General features: G+C 44.1%; 1 long non-coding RNA gene across 1 annotated transcript in view; it reads right to left on the bottom strand.

The window, feature by feature from the left end:
- The window catches only part of LOC308547606, a 62,727-nt gene that overhangs the window by 38,231 nt on the left and 7,095 nt on the right, over nt 1-17,401 (bottom strand). Inside the window, exon 2 of the long non-coding RNA XR_013997523.1 lies at nt 16,492-16,638. This is a non-coding gene — a long non-coding RNA (uncharacterized lncRNA). The remainder of the gene's footprint in view (nt 1-16,491; nt 16,639-17,401) is intronic.

The following is a 17,401-nucleotide window of genomic DNA, read 5'->3' as shown; positions in this document are numbered from 1 at the left end:
CACAAAAAGCACAAGCTCTAAAAGACAAAAATCAGTATGTTGACCTTAATATCTTCATCAAGATTTTAAACTTTTGTGCTTCAAAATACACTGCTCCAAAAATAAAAAAGATAAGCTACAAACTAGGAGAAAATATTTGCAAACTACATATTCACCAAAAGGCATACAAACACACATACACAGAGTCATGGCCACATAACAGGGTTTTGGGCAATGACGGACCGCATATATGATGGTGGTCCCATAAGATGTCATCTAGTGACATCAAAGCTGTCATCATGTCATAGTGCAACTCATTATTCTTGTGTTCATGGTGATGCTGCTGTAAACAAACCTACTGCACTGCCAGTCATATAAAAATATAACATACAATTATGTACAGTAAAACCACTGTTACTGGTTTATATACAAGGTGGGGCAAAGGTAGGTTTCGAGTTGTTCATATGGAAAATAATACAATAACTAATAAATAATAATACATGAATAAACTCTGTTTTGTGTACTCACAACTATATACCTACTTTTGCCCCACCCTGTATTCACTATACTATCCTTTATTTTTTTAATCCTCACCCGAGAATATGTTTTCATTAATTTTAGAGAGAGAGGAAGGGAGAGAAGGAAACATTGATATGAGCGAGAAACATCGATCTGTTACCTCCTGTACACACCCCAACTGAGAATTGAACCCATGACTTTTTGGTGTACAGGATGATGCTCCAACCAACTGAGCCACTGGGCAGGACCTAGACTATACTTTTAATCATTATTTTAGAGCATACTCTTTCTACTGATAAAAAAAATTTTTGCAGTAAACCAGTATGCATGTTATGCCAGAAGCAGCCTCATGTACCTCCTGTTTACTGCATCTTTTGATTGCATCATTTTCGCTTGTGATTGATTTAATCTCTTGTTTTGTGATTGATTTAATCTCAGTAACATGCTATACAGGCTTGTAGCCTAGGAACAATAGGCTAGACCACATAGCCTAGGTGTGTAGGAGGCTATATCACGTAGGTTGGTATAAATACACTCTATGACATTCACACGACAAAACTGACCAATGATGCATTTCTCAGAACATATCCCTATTAAGTTGTGCATGACTGTATATATATATTTTTAATAAGAAAATATAAATTTTAGTCTGTTCCTTGATATTTCAACAAAGTTGTTACCTTGTGCCATTTCACCACAGAAACTGTTGTCACTAAGTTCCAAGGGGGACTATAGCATATTTTAATATATATTTGAAATACAAGCTTTTTTGTTGGATATATAATTTGCAATTATTTATATATAATGTTTATAATATTAATAGAAATAACCCAACTTAAATCTTTTCATGTGTTTACTTGCCATCCATATATTTTCTTCGGTGAAGTGTCTCTTAAAATCCTTTGTCCATTTTTTAAGTTGAGCTGGTCTATCACAGGGATCACTGGTGATCACACCAAAATCCTAGAGGAGTCCACACAACCTTGGAGCACGTGAACCACCGTCATTCCTTGCCTTGATTGTGGAATGTGCAGCGACTTACTCCAGGAATACTCCCAACATTGCTGAGGAACTGGACAAGGCGGAGGTGAGATGCTGAGCCATGCTTGGCTCCTGAAGGAACTGAACCATCAGGGCTTACTCTTCAGGTCGGAGCTGTCAGACAAGATGCTCATTACATAACCTATAGTGAGTCGTGAAATTCTGGAGCCAGGAAGTTAATGCTATGTGCAAGGTGGTCATTCAGCAATTGGCTGAACCCAGATTCCAATCTTTACTACACTAACCTGATTGAAGTCTCTATGGTCCTATAGTCAAACTGTCATTCTGGCTGAGGCACTCAGAGGCTGATGAAAATTGCTAAGCCAAATTCATAGTTTCCTTTCTTCTGAAGCCAAGCCAGCAATCCTTCATGTCAGCAGGTTTTGACTTTCTGAGGACCAAGCACTCAACTCTACATGAAAGATTAATTTTTATTGCATTTAAGCACCACAAAGGCCTTCAGTGGCAATGGTTCCCATACATTTGTGCAAACCAAAGTACAGACTTGGCTAAGAATGCAACTCTCCACCCTTCTGTCAGTACATTCTTGGCTAAGAATGCAACTCTCCACCCTTCTGCCAACATCTATGATCCACCCTCACCCACTATGGATTTTCCTTAACAGTATTAATTTCACTAAAGGAAAGCTTGATTAAAAAAATTCAACCACAAAGTGGCATATGTGTTGGGGTTACTATTTACATGGCTAAAGCAAAAACTGTTTCCTCTACTCACAATACTTCTGACATCAAATGTATGGGGTTTTCCCTCACATTAAGCAATTCTGACACTAACTACCTGGAGTTGGCACAGATCCCAAAGGTTAAGGGCTCAGTCCCACAAGATTGCCTCCCTTCAGACACCAATCACGAGTACTGGGTCCCCCACGTTGCCCACACTTCTGTCTGATTTGGCTACAAATTGGGATTCTTAAGACCCCACTCTTAGGGTTCCATAATTTTCTATATGGCTCACAGAACTCAGGGAAACACTTTACTTACTATTACCAGTTAATTATAAAGGCTACAAGTCAGGAACAGCCAAATGGAAGAGATGCATATGGTAAGATATGGGGAAGGGACACAGACGGTCCATGCACCACCCTCCCAGCACCTCAGTCTATTCACCAACTGGAAGCTCTCTAAACCCCTTCATTTAGAGTTTTACGGAAATTCCTTTACATTAAATCATTGCCACTGGGGGGGAACTCAATGCCTAGCCTCTCTCCCTTCCTGAGTTGGGGTGGGAGGGAATGAACATTCCGACTGCCTAACCACACATGATGGCACTTCTATCCTCCAAAAGTCATCTCATCAGCATAAAGTCAGGCGTGGCATCCAAGGGCTCATATGAATAACCAAAAATGCTCTTCCCACTTTTATCACTCAAGAAGATACAAGAGTTTTAGAAGCTCTATGTCAGGAACTGGGGATAAAGACTGAACATGCATTTCTTATTCTATCACAACATCACAGTGACAAAGGAACCAGTCACCTGATGGACAGGTGCCCTGAGTATTTCTTTAAATCACACAGTCTCTCATGGGCATCCACAAAATAATGTGGCTTGCAGAAAACTGTCTACAGGTGGATTTTTAGGGATGCCTGAGAAGCAGGGCCACTGTTGTAGTGAGAACTGTCGTCTTCCCTGGGTTCTTCTATGGCTTCATTTCCTCAGGAAGTTCACCTTGACTTTGAGAAGGGCCAGGCTACAGTGTGTGGGAGGAGGGTGTAGGTCCAGCCAAGACATCACAGAGTCTGAGCTTCCTCTTAGGCCATTACCAATGCCCCACTGACCTCCGTGGACACCACAGACCTTGCTCTGCTGTCTGGCTCTGGCCAGCATCTGCGTTCTCCCCTTGACCCAGTGTCTCTGTAGCTCAGAACACTGGGAGCACCTCCCATCCTCCCGGTTGCTTCTGACTGGGCTCAGCCTCCCATATGGTGGGAAAGGCCTGCTTTCTAGATCTCTTACCCAGGAGACACTGGTGACAACTCACCACCTGGCTAGTTAACCCAGCAAATCCTCCTGATGAATTTTTATTGAAATCATGTACCCAGAATGGTCACTCTGGCAAATAAAGTAAAACTGAGTGACCTCTCTCCTGACCAAGTGAGTGACCTCTCTCCTGCACAAGGCTCACATTGGTACAGCGCATGTTTCCCCAAAGCACTGTGTTTTAACAGAACACGGTCTTTAACAGAACACGGAGAGTTCTCCTTCCCACTGGCATATGGGGAAACAAGGACATGAACAAGCAGGGCACTAACATCAACTGCAGAGTCAGATGAAAAGGACACAGGGCTCTGAGATCCAAGACGCATCCAGGGCCTCGGACATGCCTGGGTTTAATTGTACCACTCGCAGATATGCATCTCAGCAGCAAGGGGTGGGATCATCCGGGTCTGACCCTGAGACCACCTACCTCCCAATTAGAAACTCAGGCCCCTGTTCAAATATTTACTGGGTACCTACTACATGCTGGCACTGAGGATTCAGTGGTAAACAAGATGGACTGGGCCCTTGCTGCACATTTTTGATAGCCTCAGCCCTGCAACATTAGTCCTGAGAGGTCATGAAGCAAGAACAGGGCTGGCCAGACTGGGTGCCAAAAGCAATCCAGATAGAACTCCAAAAAGCAGCTGAAAACTCAGCCAAAAGCAAACAGGTAGGCAGGTAGGTACGTGTGGAGCGGTGTGTGGGATGTGTGTGTGTGTGTGTGTGTGTGTGTATCCTAGCCAGGTTTGATGAAAGGTGATGTCTGACTGAGCTCCATGAGGGTCTAAAGAAAGTCGCAGGCTATAGCAGGGCCCCTCCTGGAGGCTGGAGGCACTGCTCTTGGTCTCAGCAGGGCAACTCCTGCACCAGCCTGGGGCTAGAGGTCAAGCACTGTGGGCTGGGAGAAAAGGCTGGGCTGGTGGGGAAATAGAGAGGAGTGCACAAGAGATCAGAGAGGTTCAGAAGGTGGGTCTGAGGGATGGAAGGAGAGGAGCAGCAGCTCAAGTTAGCATAGAGGTGACAATAAAAGATGGGGCAACACTGTGTCATAGCATAAGGGGCACACTTAAGTCAGGACTGTAGACCCACAGCTGTATCTCCCACACATCCCCACTTGAGAGGCATGAGAGCCAGAGACCCTCAGTTGCTGCAGCTGGCCTCCAGTCTGCTTTTCACTCACCACTTCCCTCCAAGCTACCTTTCCCAGGCTTTGGCCTCCTTGGCTGTGTCACCTGTGTCCAGTCTGAGCTCACCCTGTAAACTCCACATCAGAATTGGACTTCCTTGGCCTCCTGGGTAGCCACATGTCCAGCTGCCCTCCCTATCATCTGGCTGTTTTGGCGCCTACCTGACCCAACTCTGTCCCCATTCCATACCACTTGCCAAAGTATCAAGTTAGCTGGTTGCATCCCATAGGGTTTTCCCTGACCCCACTTGATGGGGGATGGTTCAGGCAGAACAAGGAGGTATGGCAAAGCGCAGGGAATTTTGGTAAGAAACCAGGGGCCACTGAGGAGCTGGATGGGGAGGGGTCAAGGACATCTGGGCAGGCATGAGCTGGAGGCAGGGTTAGTTCAAGATTCAAGAGACAGGCGAGAACGAGCAGTCATGGCTGAAGCTGGGAAGTCTCCTGGAGAGCCCAGAACTGAGCTGAGAGGTGCTGAGAGCTGCTAAGCAAGGCCTGAGGCCAGGAATCTGAGAGACTGCAGGGAACTCAGCAAGTGGCTGGGGACAATGGTCAGTCAGGCATCTTTTTACCTGGGCACACTTGCTCTTGCCCAGCAGCATCTCAGAGATACTGCTGGCCCCCGAAGGGTCAGGACATAGTAAGTCAGATAGACAGGACTGGACAGCCAAAGGTAAAGCCACAGTGACCAAGATGGCTCCTCCCTGGGGGGAGGAAGGCAGCCTGCTGGGTGCTCTGAAGAGAATGCTAGCTCACTCAACTTGCAGCCCAAGCTAGATTCTTCCCAGGGCATGGCACTCTGTGGGTATGGCACTTCAGAAAGTTTTCTTAGCTCCTGCAACCCACAGAGACAGTAAATCTTGTCCTGAGGAATTTCAGGTTAACTGCTCCCATCTATTCATCATCCAAAATCTGGAGCAGAGGTGGGATGAGACATGAGACACATATAACAACTCAAAATCCCAGGATCTCAAACATCAAAGAATTAATTTAGTTTCAGAAATGTATAATCACCTCCCAAGAAGAATGTGGCTCCACGGCTCCTAATAAACGAGAATGATGCTGAGATGACAACACCCACCAGTCCTACGTCTAAAACCACTTGCTACTGCATGGCCTACACTGACCAGGGCAAAGGCAGCGAGAAGCCCAGCACTGAGGCAGGTTCTGCCACAAATTTTGCTGTGGGATCCTGGGCAGATCACTTCTCTCCTGGCCTCAGATTCCTGATCTACAAAACACTCCCTGCCCTGTGTCAGGCCGCATAGGGTAGGCTTGCCCACTGAGCATGGTTCACGGCTCACGACTCACTCTGCCCGAGTTGGGCTCTGGATAAAGACTTGTTTGGGCCATTCATTTTCTGGTCAGAGAAACTGAACTTCCTCTAAATATCTGTGGCTCCTGGACGGCTCAGCCAGCACAGAGCTCTCAGGGGCCTGCCTCTGAAAACAGGTTATCTCCATGTGGCCCTGAGTGACCAAGGACAGTTGATAGGAGAACAAAGAAAGGAGAACCAGACCAGAGGCGTGTGTGCTCTCAGAGACATTCAGCTTCCTCCCCCAGAGCACAGGGCTCAGCACCAGACTCACTGCAGTTCTCAAGAAGGACAGAGTGGTTCAAGCTGACAGCTTTCTGCAGCTTCTCCACTCTGTGGCCTTGGCCAAGTGGCTGTCCTACCCTGTGCCTCAGTTTCCCCACCTGTCAAGTGAGAATTAAAGAAGGATATGTGTTAAACAAGTATCATAATAAACACCCCACAAATGTAACTTCTCTCCTTGCTTTCCTTCTAACCACACCATCACCTCATCTCCAGGCAAGGCAAGAAACTACTCTGTTCTCAATTTATCGTAAGACAATTCAGAGTCTGACACCCAGGCTTTGGGTGAAACAGTTAATGACTGACTATAAAAATGTGTAGCTACATTACAAATAAACAAAAAAGCAGGTTTCCTTGTTGCTTCCTTTGCAATCTTTTTTTTTTCTCCTAGCAACCCTTCCACTAACAGAACCCAGTATTTTGGAAAGTCTCAGTGGATAGGAATATCAAGAAACTACATTAGCCCAAATAATGTTAAAGAGCAACAGGAAGAGGAGGAGGGAGGAGAGGAAGAAGAGCAGGGGAGCAGGAGCAGGGGAAAGGGGAGCAGGAGAAGAAACAAAGCTAAAACCCAATTTATTTTTAGAAATGTCTTGGGTAGGCCAAATATTTACTTATTTATTTAAAATGTCTGTATTGATTTTAGAGAGAGCAGAAGGGAGAGGGAGAGAGAAACATCAATGAGAGAAACATCCATCAGCTGCCTCCTGCATGCCCCCTACTGGGGATCAAACCAGCAACCCAGGCATGTGCCCTGACGGGGATATAACTGGTGACCTCTAGGGACAACGCTCAACCAACTGAGCCGCACCAGCCTGGGTACAAATATTTATTTTAAAACAGCAAGAATATTAACACACACACAAGCAGGATCTCTCCTACAAAATCTTTAGTTACTCAATCTTGGGAAATCCCAGCTCTTTTTAAATTTTCCATCCTGTCCCAAATCCATTTCAGTGTGCTTTGGGAGTGCCTTCTACCCGTATTGAACAGAATATGAAATTAATTTTCCTAGTTACAATATTTGTTGAGAAAATAGTCTTATACTTTTTAAAACTAATTCAGATTTGTTCAGAAATATTTCAAAACTAGCTTCTACACTATTTTTTATAGTGCCCTATTATTATTTTGGTTGCAGTGTAGTTTTGTTAGTCAAAATTCCCTTTGGTTTGCTAGTGATTATAATGTTGATTTTGTATTTCACTAGATTAGACAAGAAGCCACACATTGGGTTGGCCAAACAGAGCTGTAGCTGGCTTAGTCTCGATACTTTTCCAAAGAATAGTTTTAAATGTTTTTTTGGTACCTGAAGCCTTAGCTACATGACTGTAACCATAGTGAACAAAAATACAGTTACACTACAAAAACAAAGAGAACCAAGAGAAGAATTAGGTTAAGTGGCTAAAGCCACTGAAGGACAAAGGGAGGGGTGTAAACTCCATACACAAACTTGACAATTTGGGATCTTTTTGCAGAAACTATGAATCCTGTGCCAATAAAACTCCACACACTCTCTGGATCCTCCACTAATCCAAAATATGGGGGGCAACGGAACTTGTCTGAGGGGTGTGACATATAGGGCTGGCTTCATAGGCCAACAACCAGTGCAGTTGCACTCTAGATTTAATGCTCTATGGTCGCCATTTCAAAATCCTTAATAATTTTATCTCTGAGTTTGTGTTTTGTAAGTGAAGTCTGATGGGACAATAAAGCATGTCCCTCAGTTCACTCGTGGTCATGCCTCCTGAGGGAGGTTCTCTGCTGTCTACCTACCCAGTGGCCAAACCCGCTTGGCAGGGGTCTGGGGACAGGCACGGGGAGGGTCAAGGTTGGGTGTGTATGCCATGTCACAGGCTGGGCCCCAGTCACCATGAGGGGCTGCACTCAAGCTGTGAGTAATGCTTATGCCTGAGGAAGTGCAACACTAATATTAAATAACAAATTTAAAACACTGTTACAGGTTGAAAGAGAAACTTGGAAAACAGGGAAAAGCTTTCTTCTGTTTTTTAAACAAGGGGCCCCATTTCCCACAAATGATTTAGCTGGCCCTGGCAGCAGTCATTTATAAGAAAAAGTTCCAATCCTGGAAAGGTTGGAAATAGCCTCACTGTGAAACGTGGGGACTTCTCCCAGAAGGTTTAAGCAAGAAGACTGCCAAACAACACTGAGGGCCTAGGCAAGGCCGGAGACCAGACACTGGGATCTGGTACAATATCCACACAGCTATGTGAAGTGTTCCAACAGCAGGTAGCCATCTGGGAACAAAGAAAACAGATGTGGATGGCTGGATTGAGGCAGGTGGGGCTTTTGTCTTTACCTTTGATTTAAGATGTTGGGGACTAGGATGCACACTGGTAGGAGTGTACAACCTTTGGGAAGTCACTTGGCATTCACAAGTAAAGTTCAAGATGCACACATACCCTTCTGCATGTGTTCACAAGGAGACAAGTATGAGAGTGTCTCCTTGTGAGCAGGAAAAGGATGTCTTCTTATGGATGAATGTGAGTCACATATAAGACTCTTGGGGAACCAATCCACTAAGGGTCCAATGCCCAAATTTCCTTTATTAGAAATGTACTCCTCTAAGTCATGGCTATGTGCTGTATTGGAGACCAAAGAGACCCAATGATTTCCAGCTCTACAGTTCTCTGCTGTACAGCTACTGGCTACAGGCCAAACCCCTTCTCACTAAAAAGATCATGGAAGGAAGCCAAGGCAGGGTCAAGGAAAAAATTTGGGGGTACATCAGTATTTAAGAATTGGTCAAATAGAGAAGGCAGAGGAGGCAGCTGGGAAGCATCAAGAAATGCCAATGGAATTACAAGAGTAAGGAGGAGCTACAGAAATGGATCACATACCACAGAGATGGGTCAGTTCAGGCAAAAAGATTCATTTAATAATTTTTTAAAAAACATATCTTTATTGATTTCAGAGAGAGGAAAGGAGGGGGAGAGAGAGAGATAGAAACATCAATGATGAGAGAGTCACTGATCTGCTGCAGCCAGCAACCGGGGCATGTGCCCTGACCAGGAATCGAACCCAGATCTCCTGGATCCTAGGTCGATGCTCAACCGCTGAGCCACGCCCAGCCGGGCTTCATTTAATAATTTAACAATTAAAAAGTCACTGGTGACCTTAGCAAGGGCAGTCTTTGCAGAGTGATAGGGGTAGAATCCAGATTTGGTGGGAAGTAAAAGTTGAAGAAATAGAGACACAAAATGTGGGCTAACTTCAAAAAGTTTGTTTATAAAGGGCAGGGTGGGAGCTTCCAGGGAAGAGAAAGTAAAGGTATGGTTTTCTAGAATGGGAAAGAATTGTACTTGAGGGGGAAGAAAAGGAACCAGACACAAGGGAAGGATTAGAGAATCAAAGAAAGAGGGTTATTTATTGAACTGGATTCTGGAAGAAGCAAGGGAGGGTGGGAGGAAAATCCTAAGAGGAAGGCTGGTCTTGGAAGTGCCATGTAGATCTTAGAAGCAAGGAAGAGAGGAGCTGAAAACGTGATATGCTTTGCTCTCCTGGGTAGGCAGAAGTTAAGGCCACTGGAGATAGGGACTATGGTAGGTGGACAAGCAGGGAAGACTTGGACAAGCAGAGAACAGTCACGGTAGGAAATGAGGTTCCTAGAGTCTGGCCAAGTGTGAATAAAAGGACTGGCTAATGGCTGGCTGAGTTGGAAACCACACTTCTATGGTGGCGCCAATTTTCTTTTGTCACAGTAAAGCTTGACAGCTCTGAAGTCCCACAGAGAAGATGGAAGGCTAGATTATTTCAGGCTAGGGTAGACAGAGAGAGGACAGCTGGATACGGCGCTCAAGGCCACTGGAGTGCTGGTTAGCCAACAGCAGCTCTGGGAACAGCTGGGGTTCCCAGACAAAAGAGAATTTGCCACTTTTCTCTTTTATAAAGGGTAACAGTCTGTTATAACTTAAAATGTATTAAAGGAAAAAACCATTTGAATGACTGGAGTTGATGTTTTCAACACTGAAGTAGTAACCTGCACCCCAGCTTGTTTCTGGGTCACTGACCAGGGTCAAGTGCTTTCTGAGGGCAAATGACCTTGTCAGTCTATGTCTCTCAGCCTCAATTCCACTCTACAAACTCAGAGGTAACAATAGGATGAAATTCTTGTCTCTACTTCCCACTCCCGGGCAGGTGACGGGTGCCAAAGGTACATAAAAAAGAAAAGTTTCTAAGTTTCTAAATGTGGTACTTTGGTCAACCTGATGAACAATTATTGAAAAAATGACTAGGTTGACCACTATCATGCCTAGTCATTGCTTTCTGAATAGGAACCATGCTGCCTAACACTGCAGTCGTATTATAGCCCTCTGAAACATCTTAAAGTAACTTTGTTAGTTTTTCAGAATTTAGAAATGAAGTCTACTTTTTTGCTTTATAATTTTAAGCTCATTTTCAGCTAATTATTCCTGCTCTGCACTGTTTATACTCATAAAAAGTCAGAATTACCTAAATATCCAATGATAAGATTTGTTTATAATTCTCTTTTTTCATATTAGAAAAACAATGCATGTTCATGACAGAAAAATTTAAAACACAGATAGGTAAAAGGAGAACTGAAAGATGTGTGTACTTCCTCCTGGAGACACCACTGCTAGTTAACACCCAGGAGAGTGTTTTCCAGCTCCTTCTCTAAGCCTGCATATAGTGCTTCACACCATACTTACTTTTTGCAACCACTTATAATTGCCTTAAGGAATCAAGCTCTCCAGGCTCAATCCCCTATCTACCTCACACACAGCCGCAGGCCCTATTATGCTCTAGGGAAGTTTCTGGAAGCAAGAGTTGAGGGTGCCGTGAGGCTAACCTAAGAAGGAGGAGAACGCAATCGTGCGCGCCCCTTGGAAGGTGAAATGGCCACATCTGCTTCAGGGACTGAATAATCACGTTAACAGCCTCTCCCTGACATCTGCAAATAATCCAGAACCTTGTAATGGGTGCTTTGTGGAAAGTTCCACAAAGCCATGTTGGGTCCCTCAACCAGGGACACTCAGGCACAAAGTTCAAAAGATTAAACAAGCTAAAAATGCCAACAACGATCCTGAATGATTGTTATCCTGAAAAAACATAGTAAGTGGGCCCTTCCCTTGTGGAGCATCCCAGTGTGCCCCTACCTGGCCCACTCAGGAACAAAGAGATGCGCTCCAGACCCCCAGAGGTGCTGCCTTCCTCTGCCCACGGTCAAGTCCTGTCATCCCTGCAATTTCAGTCTTCAGTACAGGAAGACAGAACACGGGGAGTTTCTTTCATGCCCCCAGAACACAGCAGTGAGCTGCATCCTCCATGCAGTGTCCAAGATATTGATGAGGAAACTGGCTTCAAGGGGCCACAAGGTATATGGAGAGAACAGGAGCCCAAGGAGACCAGGATTTTCTTCTTGGTTCTGCCCCATTCCAGACCTTCAGAAAGTTACCTAATTTCTCTGATTCTCCAATTACTTGCTTATAAAATAGGGATCTTTGTAGGGTTACAAGGATTAAACTGAGGCTATGTAGGTAAAACATCTGGCACCTTACCTGGCATATAGGTGGTGCCCAGAGAGTATTAATTTGTTGTTGTTGTTGTTAATCCTCACACAAGGGTATTTTTTCCATTGATTTTTTTTTTAAGAGAGAGTGGAAGGGAGGGAGGGGGAGAGGAAGAGAGAGAGGCAGAGAGAGAGAGGGAGAGAAAAACATCAATGTGAGAGATAGATATCGATTGGTTGCCTCCCACATGCACCCTGACCAGGGCCGGGGATTAAATCTGCAACCCAGGTATATGCACTTGACTGGGAATCAAACCTGTAACCCTTGGGTCCACGGCTGGCACTCTAACCACTGAGCCACACCAGCCAGGGCAGAGAGTATTAATTTACCTTCCAGCCCAGTGATCCCATCATTCCTTTTCAAACTAGTCACAACCTGAGCAAGTGCATCCTGAAGACTGGGGTAAATAACATTCATTCATTCAACCAACATTTACAAAATGTGCCTATATGCCTAGCATCCTGGAACATCGAATTCACTTAAAGATTTAAAAAATATTATTTTAATATTAAGACAAATATTACAGAGAAGAATGACAAATTTGCATTCACTTTAAAGAAAAATATGAGTCTTTTGCTCATGACCCAGACTTCCCAGGGATCCTATACTCCAGCTTGAAGATGCTAAGATGTCCAAGGACATGACCTCAGTACAATTCACACAGATCTCCACCCCTTCCTACAGTGAGTCAAAACCAGAAGTGACATGGTCCCTCCCTAGGAAATCAGGGTGGAAGAAAACTGGTCCAGGACAAACCAGCCAATTACACAGTGAGCACGAGGGCTGTTGACGGCCTTGCTTGCACATTCTGTCTTTCTGACTTGTGACTTATCTTGGGGCAGACTCTTCCAAGATTATCTCACTTTTAGTTATCAGGAAAAGACACTCCCATTTCTAGGAAATTTGCTAAATGTCAAATCTGGGATGCTTAGCCAGGTCAAAATTGTTTTCCTTACTTCCCAGTCTAGCCTCCTGCCACTTCTGGGGTCACCCTCCAAGGTGAGATTCTGAGATGTGAACTGGAGGTGACCCCATCATATTTACCTTTGCTATCAGTGCTTTATTGGACTCAGATCTGTGCGATCCTCTTAGCACAGGTCGACCTGGGCTGGGAACCAGATCTCCCATGTTCATTTTCTCATAAAAAAAAATGAATCAATCACCATGCTAGCTAATTTCAGTATTTGATATAAACAGAAAAATGGTAGTGGTGACAATCTCTGAGTGGTGGGAATATAAGTGGTTTCTATTTCCATTATTTTGCTTACCTGTATTTTCTCAATTTCAATAATGAGCATGTATTATTTGTGTATGGAAAATGAAAAATACGTAAAGACTAACATTCCTCTCATTTAGTTGTCTCCTGGTGATTTTACATTTTGAATTCAAGCTCAAATTTCAAAGCAGAAGGTCAGAGAATGTATTTCCATAGGATAGAAGACTAGAAATCCAATAGCTCCTTTATCAAGCTGAACCAATTTCCAGTTTAGACTTAGGTTTACAAGATCAAATGAAATTGCTTTTGAGGTAGAGTTATTTAGCCAATGTACTTGGCATATGGTTAAGGTTATCTTCTTATGAATCAAAATCACAATAAAACTAAAAAAAACCTGCAGGTGAGGTAATGGAAAACAAAATTCTAAACCACGGCCTTGGGAGATCATATCATTCTCCAAAACACCGTAGTAACTTGAAGAGGTGACACCAGATGTGCAACTGTACTAGTAATTCATTCAACAAATATTTGAATATTTACCATTCTAGCCACCATTTTAGGCACTGGGGATACAGCAGCAAACAAAACTAGCAAAAATTCCTGTCCTCATGAAGCCTGTATTCTGGTCAGAATATAGGGGTGACAGAAGACTCCCACACAGCAATACAATCCTTAGCACAGTATTAATACTGTTTCTGCTGTTTTGACTTCCTGCCATTTTTCTTAGAGAAGACCTTTCTAGCAATGCCCATCTAAAGTTAGTGATTAGGTCAACTATTTCTTGACATAACCCTGCCAGAAGTGGGACAGACTGGATGCCAATACCTTTGGAGAGGGAATTTGTAGAATTGGAGAGCTACATAGCCATGATCTTCCTGCAGTGATGATCCTAAGGACTTAGCTGACAGAAAAAGATCCAGATGTTCCCAGAGGAAGAAGCTGAAGTGCCCCAGTCATTAATAGAGAACTGAACCAGAAGACAGGGAGACCAGGAAGTGTCATGGTGGGCTATGGGGCAAGCAGAAATAGGAATGGGACTGACTTAGGGAGACACAGATTTTAGCTCCACGTGAGAGAAAGGATTTCAACAGCCAGACCTGCCCCACAGTGGAATGGGCTGAAGGAAAGGCAGTTCTCAGGCTTTGGGGGTGGATGACCAGCCCAGCTCTGCCACTTATTGGCTATGTGACTTTGGGCTAGTCCCATACCTCTATGGGCCTCAGTGTCCCTGCCTATAAAATGAGAATTATAATGGTACCTTATATATGGTACTCATATAAGTGGTACCTTATAAATGGGGTTGTAGTGACCAGTAAATAAGAGAAAGAATGTAAAGTATCAGGGTATTGCCTGACCCAGAGTAACTTAGACACTGAAAGGCTATCTAGATCAGATGATAAAGTTTAAGAACTTACCTTCTATGCTGTTTTCATAGTGGATTTGATATTAAAAAAAACATTATATATAGTTATATTTAGCAACAGGATTAAAATTGGTAGTTGTGATCTTAACATCACAAAAATCTGGTTATGGAAGTGAGAGCCTATAGTTCCCTATGAGGAACCCCCTGAATGATGCTACCATATTTCTGATATGACTGTGGCCCAAGCCCAATACATTACCCCTGGCTGATTTGGACACATAATGATCTTGGTCCTCCCTGGAGGTGCACCAGGGTACTGAGCAAAGGCAGGTATCAGCCAGCACCACTGTTCAGTGTACACTTGAATCACGGAATCCCTAAGACAGAAGCACCATTCCCCCGTACACATACCCAGAAGGGCCGATCAGGGGGTGATATGGGGTTCAAGACAGAATGTCCCAGAGAGGCTGTGCTCAATGTCACAAAGCTCCCAAGGGCTCATTATTGACCAGGGCAGCAGTGCCAATCTCAGCCCTACTCTGGGCCACTCAGGGCTGATAGACTCAGATGGTAGCTTGTGAGACAGGACTCTGGAGGCACAGTCAGGCTGGGCTGGAGAGCCAAGCCATAGCTCAGTGGGACAAAGGGCAGCCTGAAGGCAGCCCAGGAAGAAATCCCAACCTACTCATAATACCCCTCACGGTTCTAGGTGTAGGGGACATATCCTGACAGGTTTCCTCTTCCACCTCAGTGAGGGCATCCCAGGAACAGCAGCACAGCCCCAGGTGAACTGCTTTACAGCCTAGCCCCACCTCCTGGCCCTGGCTGTTGGTAATGGTCCAAGGGTAAGAGAGGCAAGCAGCCAATCCATTTATGTGTTCCCAGCAGGCCTTCTGGCAGCTGCCATCCCTACATCAAATGCCTTAGGGTCAGAGGTTAGCTTTTAACTGTGGAGCCAGTGTCCAGCGCACAAGTTCCTACCATCACACCTTCCCACCGGCCAGCTTTCCAGGCATGCCTAAACCTGTCTGAACTCTTAGCAGGTACAGAACTCAGGCTTATTCCCCCCTACTCCCCTTCACCTACTACTTAAAAATCAAAATCCCAAACAATAATATCTTGTATGTGTGTGGTGTTTAGCACTTTCCAATTTACTTTTCATATCCTGCATGTATTGGTTAGAATTTTTAGTTGTAAGCAAAAGTAACTAACTTTGGTGGATGTACATGGCAAAGGACATAAATTAAAAGATAGTGAGTAGCTCACAAAATCTCCAGGAAGGTAGAAAATCAGGTTTGGAAGTACACAGTCAAGAACAATGTCCCAAACTCCAAATCAGCAGTGGTCTAAGAAGACATCGTTGTGATGACTGAGTCTGGCATACCATCCCTGCTACCTACACCACAGACTCCTTATAAGGGATGTTATCCATTAAACTGCTGTCACTGGAAACTGAGATTGTACCTGTCAAAGCACTAAAAGGGTTGCAAAAGAGACCCTCCTTTTTTGCTCTCATTGGCTTCCAATTCAAAATTGGTGAGGAGCCCCACTGGGAAGAGAGAGGGCTTGTCGGACTAGAGGAGCCTGAGCCTCAGGCTGATGCCCAGGTCCTAGCTGCATAGGAATGGTTCCACCTCATGAGGGAGGGAATTCCTCAAGCATAGGAAGGAGGCTCAGCTGTCAGGCAACCAAAATGAGCGACAAATATACAACTTCATCGCATTTGATCACACCAAGTGAAGTTGTCAGATTGACTCTTATTATCCCCATCTTAGACAGCAGGAGTGGGACCAGGGCAGCTTTTCTAACAACATATTGAAATAAAATAGGGAGAAAAGCAAAGTCTTGTTTTCAGGTTTTAAAAGATCAACTACAGATATATGGGATGAGAGGAACTAGGTTTAGCTGTGGGTCCACATAAAGGTCTTAGAATTTCAGCTGACTTTAAGTTTCATATGAACCCAGTTGAAGAGGCTGCTGATATGGCCAATTAGAGACTTGTGGGTAGGACAGCGTCTTTACCTCAAGGTCTGCCAGGTTTACCTGGAGTTGGCCATTCTAGCCATCTATTTGCAGAGATGGGCAGCAAAGGTAGGGAGGTTCTGTAACATCTGGTACGCGGGCTCTGCTGCTTGAGAGAGCAGAACTGGAGCCACATGGGAGCCACAGGACCAGAAGGTAGTTCAACACCTGTAGAAAAGGGCAAAAACAAGACAGGCTTTTGTAAGATGGTGAGGTCCCCATTGCCAGGCTACACAAGCAGAGGCTAGAAAGCCATCTATCAGAATTTTAGTTAAGCTAGATGATGAATTCATTCCTTTCCAACTCTAAGATGCTAAATGTTGGGCATGATCTACAAGGTAGGACAATGGCCCTCCAAGAGCCTCCTAAGGACCTGCTGAACTAACAAATGACAAAAGAAGAAAAAGAAACATGTGCATTCTTAATAGACACAAATTATAAATAAAATGATCATTTTATACTTTACATTACCCAAAACTGAAAATAATATCCAATGCTGGAGAGGCTGTGATGAAGCTGGAACATTCATGCTGGCAACTGGGTAAAATGGGTTATCACCCTTTTTGAAATCAATGTGGCAGATAGTATAAAAACAACAAAACCATGTTTAATCCTTCAACCCAATAACTGCATTTGGGAATTTACCTTCAAGAATAATTTGTAAAGGGTAATTGCTATAAGCTTAGAGTATTCATTACATCATTTAAAATAATAAACACAAAGTCTTAAATAGGGGAGAGGTTAAGTATAATGTGGTATTTGATGGAATATTAGGCAATCATTACAGATGGCATTTATAAAGAATCTGTTCCTCGAGGGTAAGTCCTGTGTCCTGTTCACCACTACAGATCCAGTACTGTCTGGAACATAGAAGCCCCTCATTAAATATTCATTGAATAGATGAGTGAATGAACAAATGAATTCAATCTTA

This window comes from Miniopterus schreibersii (assembly GCF_964146895.1).
Source record: "Miniopterus schreibersii genome assembly, chromosome: 18".
Lineage (NCBI taxonomy): Eukaryota > Metazoa > Chordata > Mammalia > Chiroptera > Miniopteridae > Miniopterus > Miniopterus schreibersii.
This window is presented reverse-complemented; position numbering and strand designations above follow the sequence as displayed.